A 15,568-nucleotide genomic window follows, 5' to 3' on the forward strand; every position below is an offset into this window, starting at 1 on the left:
CCATCTCACCCCCTTGTTAGAAAGAAAAACTAAAACAAGAAAAGGAAATATACTTTTCAACCAGCACTCAAAAAGATTTACTTAATTTTTTTGCCTAAAAAATGTCCAATTTCCCAAGTCTATGCTGTTGAAAAAGGGCAAAATACTACAAAGTCACATTGAAATGTGAAAAAAATGTTCAATCCTAATTAGCCCATATATACCCAGCATGTTCTTCTTCAAATAATATTCACACTTACAAAACTCAAAAAAGCCTGGTTTTAAGCCCTGCTTTAATTACTAGCATGAGTGAGAATATATTATTCATAACAAAATAATAACAACTCACATTTGCTTAGCATTTTATTATTTACTTTAACATTTGACACTATGACATGGGCACTATAAGTATTATTATTCCATTTTACAGATGAAAAAAATATGGATAAGTAAAGCTAGGGTGACAGGTGTCCATAATCAATGTAAATAAGAGCTAAGACTCAAATCCAGGTCTTCCAAGTTTATGCCCAGTGCTCTTTCAACTATTCTACACTGCTGAAGCATGAAAATGAGGTTAGAGAGAATGTGTAAAAGAAACACACAAAAAAGAAAGAATGCCACATCACTTTATATATTCTGCTCCACTTTGATTCCTATGGCCCACATTTCTGCTTTGGCAGGTTGTTGGGTATATTGCTAAATACCATGCTAGAAGACTAGATTGTTTTAATGAGCTGTCCTGGTAATAGCCACCTTGACACACAGGGAGGACACTAGCACACCAGCAATGACACATTGGGAGGAAAGTAATGTCCTGGCAACAGTAATGGGACCTCAAGCTGCTACCACCACACTTTTTCACTACTCCTACAGAGCATGGCTTTGGGACGATTATATTCAGTGTGTGCTCTGACAAGTAACAACTGAGTGGCCCCAAAATGACAGACAAGGAAACAAAAATATATTATCTCAACAGTGATTGGTTCAAAGGTTATTACTGCACTGTTGTAACTGGCTACCAAATTCATTTCAAATAAAGTACTGCAAAGGTCCCAGTGTTATAAATAAGTACATGCTCCCAATTCATGGATATTCCAAAAAAAAAAAAAAAAGCAGCTCAGCACTATTTGAAATTTTAAACTTGCTTTGTTCAGAAAAGAGTGACTCTTTAGAAAACCATCATCTTGTCTTTACTGGATCCTGGCAATATTTCAGGCCGCTCTACTTTGGGAGCAAGAATAAAGTTGGACACAATTTTTTACTCCAATTAGAAGATTTTTTTGGCATTTATGACTTTTTAACTTGTTTTGCATACCACTATCTATTTAGCTGGGTCACAGAGAAAACCATATTTTCTATTTAAAATGATTTGTGTACATCGCTTGACCACCTCAATGGTTTTAGCAAAGGAAAAAGGCAGCGATTAAACAGTTTCAAATGAGGTGTCCTGCTGATTTTATCAAGTCGACTGAATGTATAATGAAAAAGGAGCCGCTGACAGTGACACCACATTGAGAAAATACAGACTGCCTTATCTGAACCATTTAAGGAGGTCCAATTATAGATCAAATTTAAAGGGTAGAAACAGCAGATTTACAGACACAAATCAATGAACATGGTAATCCCAATGAATATGACAGATACTCCTGTTACAGAATATTGCTGTGGTTGAGGATCATTACCTTTACAGTACCAAATACATCACATCTAAGAGCAGTAGGAAGCAGAGAGTGTGGACCTGTATTACAAGCAATGACTATTCATTTAGGCACTAGAGCAATAGGCAACTCCCCTTTCTTTTTTTACCCCTCCTCTTTAAGAAAATTAAAACTGAAAATTAAAGAATTCTTAAGCCTTTCAAAGGGGATGGTGATAAACGCGATATATAAAACAGGGCTCTCACAACAAATCAGTATAAAATCACCTAATGTTGGGCTTAGAAGAGACCTTGGGAAATACAGTGTTAGCACCGTGGATATTAGAAATATTAGACAATATTAAAGATGGAAGAAATTTTGGAATATAAAATAGCAAAACTAAAAGGAACCTTCAAAGAGAATTTCAGAATTGAGATTAGTACTCCAAATTGAAGAAGAATAAAATGAGTACCAGTAGAGAGCCCAAGTAGAGAAACAGAAAGGTGAAAAACTGTCCAAAGTCACCAGTACAGTAAGCTTTCCACTATGGGTTGCCTGCTAGTAACTAAATCACAAATCTTCTCAGTCCCCAAGAGCTTGAAATTCAATCCAATTTGAAAGCATGAATTAAGCAACTATTAAGCTGGTAGATCTGGCTTTACAGAGGACCCCCCCCACCCAAAAAAAAAAAAAAAAAAAGGAAAGAGTTCAGGCCTCCAAGGGCTTACATTCTCTTGTAAAGAATTACAATCTCTTACAAGTATATAGCTATTTTTAGGTTTACAAAATGTTTTATATATACACACTATTTTATCATTTATAAGTCGCAATTCTAAGAGGTAGAAAATATGTTTGCTCCATTCATCTTCAGACTAATCTATGGAACAAAGGGAACTAGTCCTGCACACAGCTTCAGACTTCAGCGATGAGTTATCCAATTGGGCATAAGGAGGAAAAGGAATATGCTTATGAAAAAATTAATAAGGTACTACTAATGTTTTATAGCAATACAGGTTATTATTGTAGTAGACAGTAGACTTTACATCTGAATAGTGCTTTAGTTTTCAATTTTTATATATATTATCCCATTTGATTTCCAAAACAGTACTGTTAGTCAATAACTGAACATTTACTATGGGCTTGTTATATATATGAGAAAAAAAATATTTTCTGAGTATTAGAAGAACTGAGTATTAGAAGAAAGATAAAGTTAGAGATCTCATTTTCTTTATTTTACCTATAGGAAAAAAAAATAGGGTCCAGAAAGGGCAAGCTATTTGCCTGAGATGACAAAGCTGGTAATATTAACGGCAAAAACTTCAGCACAGGTTTTTGAATATGAATCCAATGTTCTTTCTATCACTAAACACAAATCTTAGATAAAGGTTACAAGAACCACAATCTTAAAGAAGATTGGCCAAAAATAGGGATGGAATAGCATGCAACATCATATATCCCAATATAAGTTCCAAAAGGATACTTGACCTACATATAAATAAAAGGTTGCATTAAAAAATTTAAAGAGGGGAAATGGCTGGCAATCAAAAATTCACAAATGTTATGGAGAAAGGGAGAATTCTGAACCAAAGAAGAGAGATCATTACAAAATATAAAATTTAGGTATTTTTTATTATATGAAACTAAAATTTTTGCATGGAAAAAAAACTCAATGCAACTAAGAAACTGTTCAAAGGGGGGGAGGGGAAATTTTTACATTAAATTATATCTAATAAATGTCTGATAAATAATAGGAAATTAACACAACTACATAGCATCAAGAATCAATAAATAGTTAAGTAGCCAAAGGGATATAAACAGTTCTCAAAAGAATTGCAAAATTTTAACAACCAAAAGAAAAATTGCTCTAGAACACTTAAAAAACAAAGAAAGAAAGAAAAAGAAATGCAAATCTCTCATTAGAATGCAAGCTCTTTGCCAGTAGGAGTTTCATTCTTTGTACTTAAATTCCCAGGGCCTAGAAAAAAAGCCTGGCATAAAAGCTCTTAATTGACACTTGTTGACGATTATTTTTTTAAGCAAAACTCAAAAATAAATAAAATAAAATTTTAAAAAATAAAACTAAATTGAATGTTGACCTTATAGTCAAGAAACGGGCAAAGTTGGAGGAAAAAAAGATGGGAGAATAGTACGTTCTGGAGGGGCAGTGGAAAGATAAGTAATAATTGCAATAAAGATGGACCTGTGAACTGGTCCCAGCATTCTGGAAAGCAATTTGGAATTATGCTAATAAAAAATTTACTAACTACCCATATCCTTTGACTCAGATTTCTCTGCTAGACATATATGCCCCAAAAATGTCAAAAAGAAAGCAAAGCCATATATGCATCATAGTTGTAGTAATAAAGTAACAGAAATAAAGAAAATGCTCACTGACTAAAGGATGGCTAACAAAGTTGTGCTAACAAGAATGTAATAAAATATTACTGTGCAATAAGAAATGATGAAAATGAAAAGACTTATATGAAATGATAAAAAGTAAAATAAAACCAAAAGAATATGCAAAAAAAAATCACAAAAACATATATATATTTAAAAAAACTAAATTGTATGTTGTATAATTATAATGATCAAACTGAAACCCAGGGAGGAGATGAGAAAGTCATTTTACACCCTTTATTAAAGAAGTGGGGCATTATGGGTATGGAAAGCTGCATATTCAATCAAAACCTCTTTGATGTTTTGAATGTTTTTCTTCCTGAATTTTTGATGGAAGGGAAAGTTCAAAGGTAGTGGAGCGATGGAATGATAATTCAGAGATGAATGATTTTTTTTTTTTTGGGCAACAATTTTTCCCCCAAAACTTTTAGGTTTCAGTTTTCATCTCTCAACCTAACCACTTACAGATCAGGTGACTTATGGCTGGAAGGACCTGATAAGTCATCTAGTCAAGTGGTGTCAAACTCAATTCTTGTAGGCCACATACTAACTTAGAAAACATCAAATTAACATCATATTGTGCTGTGTTTTTTGCTTATCAAACATTTCTCAAATTGTATTTTAATCTGGGTTGGGCTGTAATGGAGCCTCACATTGACACTCTCCCTATCATCCTAACATTCTAATTTTAAAATGAGGACAATGAGCCCAAGGGGGAGCTCTAAAGCAATATTAGATGGAGTAATAAGCCTAAAGTCAGGAAAAACTGCATTCAAATATAGCTTAAGACACTTACTAGTTGTGGGACCCTGGACATGACTTAACATCTCTTCACTTCAGTTTCTTCATCTGTAAAATGGGGATAATAAAAAAGCACCTACCCTCCAAGGATTATTGTGAAGATCACATGAGATAATAGTTGTAAAGCACTTGGAACAATGCTCAGCACATTGTAAGGACTATGTAAACGTTAGCTATCATCAAGGTGATTTACCAAGATTACAAAATAGGAAGCAACAGATCTAAACCAGGTCTTGATTTAAAATCCTTTCCCACTGCATTATGGTACATGACCCCAAGAATCATCAAAAAATATGATAAAAGACTTTTCCTAATCCTCCCCCCCACCAAGTGTTTTTTTTAAGATTCAAGTTCCATTAAAAAAAATTAATTTTCCCATATAAAAATATCTCCCATACCAAATTATTTTTTTTCTTTCTGAAAAACAAGCAGCACATTGTCAAACTACCTATCTCTGTTCATCCTGTCTTCTCTCCCCCTCTAGAATACACTCATTTGCCCTCACATCCATAACCTGATTGGGCAAATAATTTTCTCTTCCAGGTCTACTGTATAAAATAAAAAGGTTGTATCTGATCATCGCGCCAAGGTTCTTTTCCAGCTCTCATACTCTATTGTTTTATGTTCCAACGAGGTACCTCTGTGATCCAAGGTTCTACTATGTTCTCAGGTTCCTTTAATGTTTAATATTCTGCATTCTAAGGTGCTTCCAACCATAACATTTTAGGATTCTATGAATGACCTTTCCAGAAGCAAATGGAGGAGGAAAAAAAGCTGGTCAGCAATCACTCTCTATAGCTGCCCAACTCTTTGTCACTAGGTATTTCTGCCTTCGTTCCACGAGTTGTGATTTAGGATAGCACCAAGTAGATGGGAGGTAGTATATAGTTTCCACTTCTGATCTCACTAGAATAGAGATCCTTAACTTTTTGTGTAGCATAGAGTCTTTTTGGCACTTTAGTGAAGTTTTGGACTCTCTTCTCAAAATAAATGTTTAAATGTATAAAGTAAATAAATTAAAAAGGAAACTAATGATATTAAAAAAAAAAAAAAAAAAAAAAAACTGAACAAGACCTAAGAAGCAATCAGTCCCAAACCCTGGATGAATGGATGAATCCTCTCTATAGCAAGTCCAATGCAGTTATTGAGTTTCTGTTTAAAGACCTTCAATGATGAGGGACTTCCTCCAGAAGTAGCCCACTCCACTGCAAGAAAGTTCCTAAATGTTAGTTCTTCCTTTTATAAAATCTCCCTATGTAGCTCTAGAAATCTGTCTCTTTGACACTTCCTTCTGCCTTCTAGTACACAATAAAATAGTCTATTCTCCACATTACAATTCTTCAAATATTGTGACGGTTACTATCTTTTCAGGATCTAACTATCCTTAGTTCCTTAAAAAAAAAAATCTCTGAAGCTATCCTTTCTATCAAATGTTAGACTGAGCAACATGTTGAAATACAATATATAACAAGTGAAACCACTGAAAGGATTACTAGATGTCCTCTCATCTAATAGTTCTCTTATACAACTAATAAAACCATATATTATATGCGGGTAAATATACAAGATCAATTGTAACTCTATATAAGTTGCATACTTCCATTAAAATTACAGGGTCACAGATTGAGGGCTGGAAAGTCTTGAAATGCAGGATAGCTCAATGTTCTCATTTTACAATTGAGAAAACTGAGGCCTAAAGGGGCCGAATGACTTAGCTGAGGTCATATTGAGAGTAGGGGAAAAAAGCGATTTGAACTCTGGTCCTCAACTTCAAAATCTGCATTCTTTTCATTACACCAATGTAGGAAAGTAAAATCTTTTCTTCTCAAAGACTATGCCGACAAGATCATACTCTGGCAGGTCTTACTAAACAGGAAAGACTTTGAATACTGATACTTATCAGCAAAGTGAAGGATTATCAGGATGGTCAACAGATAGTGATTTTTGCCCACAGCATGCAATGAATTCTATGATGCAAAGGAGGAAGGGGCTTCAATCTGCATATGTAAAGTGATGGACTGGAGAATCTTTTGAAGTAAGTCAAAAGGATACAGTAGAGGGAAGTTGCAAAGAGATATTTCTAGAGATACATATATAGGGGCAGCTAAATGGCACAATAGGTAGAGCACTGGCCCTGAGTTCAAATTTGACCTTGTATACTTAACACTTCCTAGCTGCGTGATCCCGGGCAAGTCACTTAACCTCAAATGCCTAAGCCAAAAAAAAAAAAAAAAGAGGGGAAGGAGGGAGAGGAGTATAGAGGGAGGGGAAGGAGAGGGAGAGAGAGATTTTATAAAAGGAAGAATTAACCTAACATTTAAGAGCTTTCCTAGAATAGAATGGACCATTTCTGGAGAAAGTCCTCATCACTGAAGACCTTCAACAGAGAAAATTCAACAAGGCTTTAGTTCTGTCATCTTGATTTGTTATCTAATGGCAAAATAACGTGATGTTTTGGATCATCATAAAAATATGAAAGCAGGAGACTTCTGCATATTTATATTGGTGCTTGATTACTTGTGTGCCAATCTTTTAAAAAAGATCTGTAAAATTGAAACCTGAGTATGAACAAGTGTGTACGTGTTCCTTCCTGGATCGCTGCCTTATCACAGGGAAAGGTCTTGTGTAACTCCATAAAGCTAAGCCATGCATGGTTACTCTAGAGAAACATAATAGAGAGTTCTGACAATAGTGATCCACTGAAGAAATGACAAACCACTCCAATATTTTTGCCAAGAAAACTCCATGAACAATACTGATAGAAGGGCCTGGTGTGATTAAGAGTCCATGGGTCACAAAGAATACAACATAACTAAACAACTGAACTATAAGTGCATATTACATAAGTACTCTGTGTATGTAAATACATGTGCACATATGTATGTAAATATCAAATTCCTATTGAACCCAATAAAAATGGAGACATCATAACTTTTTTTTACATCTCAACATTAGAGTTCAGAAAGGGAAAGGTATTGTCCAATGTCACATTTTTAAGAGAATACTTCAAAGAATTCAGCTACTTTTCAAAAAGAAACAAAAAGATCATCACACTCTGTACTTTGCTCAAATATAGTATAAGTGAAGCAGTTTCCCTTCCTTCTCCTTACCCACAGCTTTTCAATTCCAAAGGCAGTATCGGACTTGCTAGCATTGCATTTAAACATAACTATTCTATAGCAACTCCTTTCAGTCTTTCATTTATAACTTACTCTGAGAATCTCTTCAAAATGGCTTGATCTCTTCCAGGGAAAAGCAACATAAGAAAACAAACAAAACTCATTTTATTTGGGGGAGGTAAAGTGAGAGTAGGAAGGAGGGATGCTAATTAAACAAAGCTTCCAAGAGATTTCTAAATGTCTCTAAAACTCCTGTTCATTTCTGGCATTCTATGTTATAGATTTCCTTCTAGAATGCTATAGTCTATTGAAGTCCTTTTAACTTCTAGCACTCTATATTCTAAGTAAACTTTTATTCTACTCTCCCTCTTCCATCTGCCCCTCTCCCTTCTAGGACCTTCTCTTCAATCCACAGACTGAATGTAGATGACTATAATCACATACTGCCTGCAGCTAAGGACAAAACTCTAAGGGGGAAGTACCTGCCTATTTCACACCCAAATCAGGGACTGAGGAAATCGCTATTTTCCATAAGCAAATTATATACCATTTTGCTCAATCACAGATGTTACCTCCTTGAATTTGATTTATATTATGCTGGCATTATCTTTCAGACTCCACCTCTACTTTTTTTTTTGCTTTCAGAGTAATTTTATTTAGAAATGTGGTCTATCTTCAGTAGGCAGCTGATTAATAAAGTCTATAGCTGGCATATTTGCCTTTTCTTCTTAAATAAAAGAAATTCATTAAAGACCAATATATCAATTTTAAACTAAAATTAGAAAGATTTAAAAGAATTTCATTATGATGTATGACACTTTATAAGACAGGATTTTTTAAAACAAATATATCAGAGTTTATGTTTATATATTCCTTTCAAAACAGCCACCCTGGGAAGCTAGATATTTATTAGAATTAGAAAATCACAGAATCTAGTCCATTTCTGATTTAAAACACATTCCTTCTACTACATTTCCAAGAAGTAGTCACCTATACTCTGCTAAAAAAAAAAAACAAAAAACAAAAAACAAAAAAAAAACTTACAATGGCAAGGATTTTACTATGTACTAAGGCATCCATACAATTTAAAACAGCTCTAATTGTTAGGAAGTTTTTCCTTACATCAAACAAAATTTACCTCCACATAATTTCTACTCATTGTCCACAATCTACTTCTGGAGTCAAACAAACTCAAGAAAGCATCAGTTTTCACTCCACAGACCAGACCCCACTCTCACCCCCCCCCCCCCCCCCCCCCCCCCCCCCCCCCCCCCCCTTAAGCCTTCTCCTCTAAGCTTAACTCTCTTCAGTTCCTTTAACAGTTTCTTGTATACCATGGTGGTGGCTATACTCCAATTCCAGTTATTCTCTTTTATGCAAGCTCTACTTTGTCAATGTCCTTCATAAAATGTGGCACTCAGAACAGCACCAGGCACACAGGAAACATTTAATAAATGCTTGTTGGGCTCTCCTTTTGGAATTACTTTCAACATATAATATTTAAATATTATCAGTTTCTAGGCTCTGAAAATGTATATAATTTTTGATAACCACAAGTCATTCAGGATTTTTAATTGATGACAAAAGAGGAGTATTCAATATCAAATATGAACCAAGAACAGAACCCTGATCTTTACCATTATGAGGTTAATTTTTATTCAATTTTATGAAAACATAATATAGTACATTAATAACTGATATGCACCAAGAAAATGATATGATTTATTTGCTCTGAAAATGTACAAACAATGTATCTTTTGTTTGAGGAGCTTTTTGGTTTTGTTTTTAGAAAAAAATTTTTTAATCATTGGGAAATTCAGCAGCCCAATACATAAAAGGATGAAATACAAAAATCATTTCCCTAGTCTGGTTTTTTTCATTTTATGTTCACCAAGAATGTCAAAACATTCTGAGAAAATATAAATAGGATCAAAACTATTCTCAATTCTAAGATACTTTTGAATTTTGTAATATTCTAATAACCTATGTTCTTTATTCTAAAAATCTAGATGCTAATAACATTCCATATTCTAACATTCTGTATTCCAGTATTCCTCTTAGTACTAATATTTTTTGATTCTATGATTTTTAGAAGTATACTATATTCCTAACACTGCTTACCTAGCATAGGGACAAATAATCTATGATATACTCATGTGAGGCAGCACAGGTTTGAAAATTAACACAATTAAAACACATTTAAGACCTTGATTAAAATTAGTTTCCTCCATTTGGCTTCTAGGGAATAATACTGCAATTAGATGTGAATCTGGCCAATGAACTACACATGGTATTATGCCAGCCAGCAGCATCCCTGTTTGAGGAAAAAACAAAAACAAAAACATCTCTTTCAACAATGTCTCAGAATTCTGGAGGGGGGGAAAAAAAACACCTACAAGGAACTGGAGTTCAATTGCTCTTCTTCCAAATCAATTTTGCCAGATTTTTTACTAACTGAAATGTCTTGTGCTAAGGAGCAGTCCATTTTAGGCATCCAAGGACCTGTTTGCCACCACTGACTGCCACAGTGCAAGATGTATGCAGCGGTAAAAGAGTAACATTTAGAACTTTCCAATCCATCAGTGTCAGCCCTCCCTGACAGGGCGCTTACTCACCCTCCCTCATTGTTAGTCAATTTGCTTCTCGTTCTGGGTAAAATTTGGTGCTCTCCACAGCCCCATCGATTGGGATCATTTTTCACTCTGGTTCCTGGCTGAGAGGCCCAGTCTCTCGGTGTTTCCACCGGCTCCGAAGGCCGACATTGCCAATGCGTGAAGAGCTGATTTATGAATATGAAACAACGTGGGTACCAGGGGACCCAGTTCAGCCACTAGAGAGCGGTGGAACATCTCACTGCTTCCTAAAGCTGAAATACTGCCTTTCCATGGTTTAATTTTATGCATGCATTTCATTATGTCTTGGCCAGAAGCTTTATCCTTAGACAAGCCAGGCAATCAGACAATCTTGCATCGTTTGCTGAAATCCAGATTTGTCCTTTGTCAGCATAAACAGTTTAATTTGATGTTTTCACTCCTGAGTAAGCACTGAGTATCACATTTAAACCCCTCGTGAGAGGGAAGAACGCTTTCTTTTCATCAGCAAATGTACCTCTATGTCAGATATTTTGCTGTTTATTTACAATGAACATACAAAAAAAAAAAAACAATTCTTCCATTTAACATGTATTTTTAAAGTATTTTTCAAATGTAAAGGGATATTTTCTCTGAAAAACTAATTACCCCAATGAGTTTAATTCAATTTATACTAGTAATGGATAGAAACATAACTGAGTCCAGTTTTATTCAGAATAAATAATTTAAAACACTATTTTAAGGGACCTGGGATTTTTCATATAATTACTGCTGTGCTGGTTCATTGACCTGACAGATTATAATATCCCTTCTCTCCAGAGGAGACTAAATATCAGAACCACTGGTACCTAAGAAGTGAAAGGTTTTTATTTTCACGAATGCAAGTATTTCCCAAACTAATCTGGCCGGGGACCACTTTTGAAATATACCAGGAAAATGTATAAATTGAGGGGTAAGAGGAAAAAAAAAAAAACAATAGCACAGAGAATATGAAATAGTCTCAGAAATTTTTAAAAAGTCACAAAAATTTTCACAGAGGAAATTTAGCCTACTTCAATGTCCCCTGAAATACAGCACATAGCACGTATTCACAATCCACAATTTTATATTTAGTATTTCAAAAGGAAAATAATACCAACACTGAAATTTTCTCAAAATCTTTCATTCACAATACAATAACAGTTTGAAAAAAAAGCTGGACTAAATAGAGGGAATAGAAATACAGGTGAGATCACTAGTTGAAAGGAAGATATTACATGGATGAGATTTGAATTTTAATTCTATGCAACTATAATTTTTTTTTTTTTTTTAGAATCCTAAAATGTCAGGCCTGAAAGATATTACAGACCAACTATGTCAATATCTTCATTGTGCCAACAAGGATAGAAAGACAAACAAAGCAAGGTTAAATTACTTGCTCAAGTCATATTAGTCATAAAATAACTGAATCAAGAATTGAATCTAAGTTTCCTGGCACCAAATTCAGAAATACAAATCAATAAAAATAAAGGCTCTACAAATAACTACCAAAGCTAGAGTTAAGTCAGAAAAATGGCACAGGAAAAAATGCTTTAATATTTGCCTCTCTTAATCACATCCATATGTCATTAAACCATACCAGCAAAAAAAGAAGCTCTCACTCAGCATTCTGCATCTTATCTAGTTATCAGCTTTTCAAGAAAAAATCTTTGCTTCTACTGGAAGCTCATTCTAGGTAGATCTGACAGGTTTCACAAATGCATCTCTAACCCTGGTCCACTTTTTAAAATAATTTTTCCAGTGGCAGGTTATTCTACTTTTTAGTTCTTTTACATCACTCAAACTCCTCACAATTGAAAGAAACACAAAATTTAATAATTATTTAAATGTATTTAAGTGTAAAAATTCATATTGTTCTTATAACAATGAGATCTGTCTGCAAAGAACAAGAACAATCCTTCATGTCCCAGATTAAAATCCAAGTTCACTAATGTCTAAAATGGTTTCAACTCAAGTTACACAATAGAGACTAGATATTAGGAAAGCACCAAGTGACAAAAGAATATAAAGGCATTCTTCAGAGGGCATAATTTCAGTCCAACACTGAAACAAGGGCAGGTAATGCTGCCCAACTTAACCTCTCTCTCTGAAGTACAGTTTAAAGCAAAGGAGTTAGAATAGAAAGCAGAACTAACCTTTCTGAAAGGAGGGCACTGACAAGAGCTTTTATTTAGTTGTACATTGAGAACTAAACTCAAAATGGAGAGAACAGACTTTGTGGCAAAAATGTTGAGGCAAGAAGAAAGTAGAAAGTGTTTCTCTTTGCCAATTCTTTGGCCATTCCAGTTACTAGAAGGCACTTGATGTTTAAAGCAGAAACAGAAAGGGAAATTTGGTTCATCTATAGTAATTACAATTAAGAATTGGTGAAGTGCAGGACACCCTATATACCCTGTAATCATATTAGGGATTTTACAGGCAAAGGTTTTTAAGCTGATGGCACCATCTATTGGCCTTGTGCCACGTTTACAACAGGCCAAAATTTTGATTCTTAAATTCAAAGTCCATAGGCTTGCTTGTTCCCAAATATTTTAGCCTAGCCTTTTCTATTTTATATAGATTCAACTCATTGTGCATTTGATATTCTAAATTTACTATCCTATAAAAGATAAACTCATAAAAGCAAAAACTAATAAAGAAATCAGAATTTAGAACTATGCACCAAAAAACTATATTAAAAGATTATAAAACTTTATACTATAACACAATAACCATCTAGCCCAACTTTCTTTCATTTTACAGATGAAGATACACGCTGCTAAGAAGCAAGTCAGCTAAGATCAAAAAGAAGTGGCAAGACTACAATTTGAATCCAGGTGTTCTAATTCCAAGCCCAATAGTTGGGATAGTACAGGAGGGGCTATCATACTATTTTTTAAAAAAAAATAATCTCTAGATTAAATTCTCACAGACTAATAGCTGCTATCTTTCCATATAAAATCAAAAGAATGCATGGGAATGGAAACTTAATGCTGATATATTCTACTTTGACTGCTGAAATAAACATCTCAATATAAATTACTTTCTTCAGAGCTTCCTATTTCTCAAAGGAGTATAATTGTTGAGAAGACATCAATCTATTGTTGCACTTAAATTAGAAATATACTATTATCCAAACACTTAATTATAATCAGTCTTCCAGTCAATCAATCAACTATGTACCAGACAATGATCTAAGCACTAATGATACAAAGAAAAAACAAAAATAGTCCTAACCCTCAAGAGTTTATGTTCTAATAAAAGGAGAAATACTTAATTCAGGAAAAGGTTCTTAGAGAAGTTGGTCTTTAGGTCTGAGTCTTAAACTAAGCCAAAGATGCTAAAAGTAGAAGGATGGGAGGGAGAAAATAAAATGGGAAATAAGGACACTGTATTCAAGAAACAGCAAGCAGTTCAGTATGGCTGGACTGAAGACTACGTGGAGGTCAGTAGAATTTAAGGAGACTGTAAAAGTAGGGAGGAGTCAGGTTATAAAAGATATTAAATGCCAAGTAAAGGACTTTTATATTTGATCCTGTAAGTAACCAGGATTTGATGTTTATTGAATATGGAGGTGACATAGTAGAGGCCTTACATTTCAGAAAAACTTTAGATGGATACTTAATGTATTCTATTAAAAAAAACAAAATAATTTTAATGCAAGAAAATGAAAAACTTTTGCACAAAGAAAATTAACATATTTAGTATAAGAAGGAAAGTTGTGAAATACAGAGAGCAAAAAATCTTGGTATCATCTGATAAGGATTTGGTAGCCAACCTATGTAGAACACTAACAGAAATCTATTAGATCAAAAACCATTCCCCCCCAAAAGAGAAATGGACAAAGACTATGAATAAGCAATTTTCAAAAGAAAAAAAAAATTTTTAAATACAAGATATTAACAATTATATGAAAAGAATGTTTTAAATTCCTAATAAGAATACTGCAAATCAATTCTAAGGTTTTATTTAACACCCAGAAAATAGATAAAGATAACAAAACATAGGAAGAATCAATGTTAGAGGGATCATAGGAAGAAAGGTATAGTAATGCAATGTTATAGAGATGTGAATTAGTATAATCACTTTGAAAAGCAATTTGGAATTATTCACATAAACTGGTTAAAATGAAAAATTCTGCACACAACCCAGAGTTTCTACTGAAGAGATATACCCAAAGGAGGACACTAACAAAAAGGACCCACATATACACCAAAATGTTTATAGCAATACTTTTTGTTATAGCAAAGAACTGGGGGGAAAAGTCAATGTTCATCAATTAGAGAACAGTTAAATGAATTGAGGTACAAATAATAAAATGTTACTATGCTGTAACGACAAACACGATAAATACAGAAAAACATGGCCTTACATACATACACTATTACAGAGTAAAGTAAACAAAGTCAAAAACCAGAATACATAATGACTATAACAATGTAATACAAAGAACCACCACAAAAATATCGAAATGAATATTGCAAAATTACAAATAACAAGCAAGACCTCAAAGTAGAGATAGGAAGAGACAACTCCTCTCCCCAGAAATGAGGTCCATAATACAGTTTTGTATTTTTCTAGTGTTTTTTTTCTCCCTCTTTTTCTTTGAAAAATTTTAATTCTTGTTGATTTAAGAAAGAAAATAAACATTGAAAAGTTACAAAGAACAAAATGGCCCCAAAGAAGAAAAAAAAAAAGAACACAGTAACTGCTTTCTCCTCACTTCTTTGCAGTCATGGGAGATGTATGGGTATGGAACATTATATAAATTATTAGGTTTTTTTCTTTTTTCAATTTCTTAATCAGTTTTGCTGACATTTTTCTGTTTTTCTTTTTTTTTAGGTGACATAAAAACAAAAGATAAAATTTATATTTTAAAAGAAAATCACATTGGTAATTATATGTGGAAGATGGGTTAAAGTGGAGAGACTTAATATAAAAGAAGTAATCAGAAGATTACTGCATTAATCCAGATAAGAGGTGATTAAGGTTTGAACTAAGATGTTGGCTGAGGAGAAAGGAACAG

General features: G+C 33.8%; 1 protein-coding gene across 1 annotated transcript in view; it reads right to left on the reverse strand.

The window, feature by feature from the left end:
• The window catches only part of PSMB7 (proteasome 20S subunit beta 7), an 80,919-nt gene that overhangs the window by 43,122 nt on the left and 22,229 nt on the right, over positions 1-15,568 (reverse strand). The gene's annotated exons all lie outside the window — the stretch shown is intronic.

Source organism: Sarcophilus harrisii, chromosome 2 (genome assembly GCF_902635505.1).
Source record: "Sarcophilus harrisii chromosome 2, mSarHar1.11, whole genome shotgun sequence".
Taxonomy (NCBI): domain Eukaryota; kingdom Metazoa; phylum Chordata; class Mammalia; order Dasyuromorphia; family Dasyuridae; genus Sarcophilus; species Sarcophilus harrisii.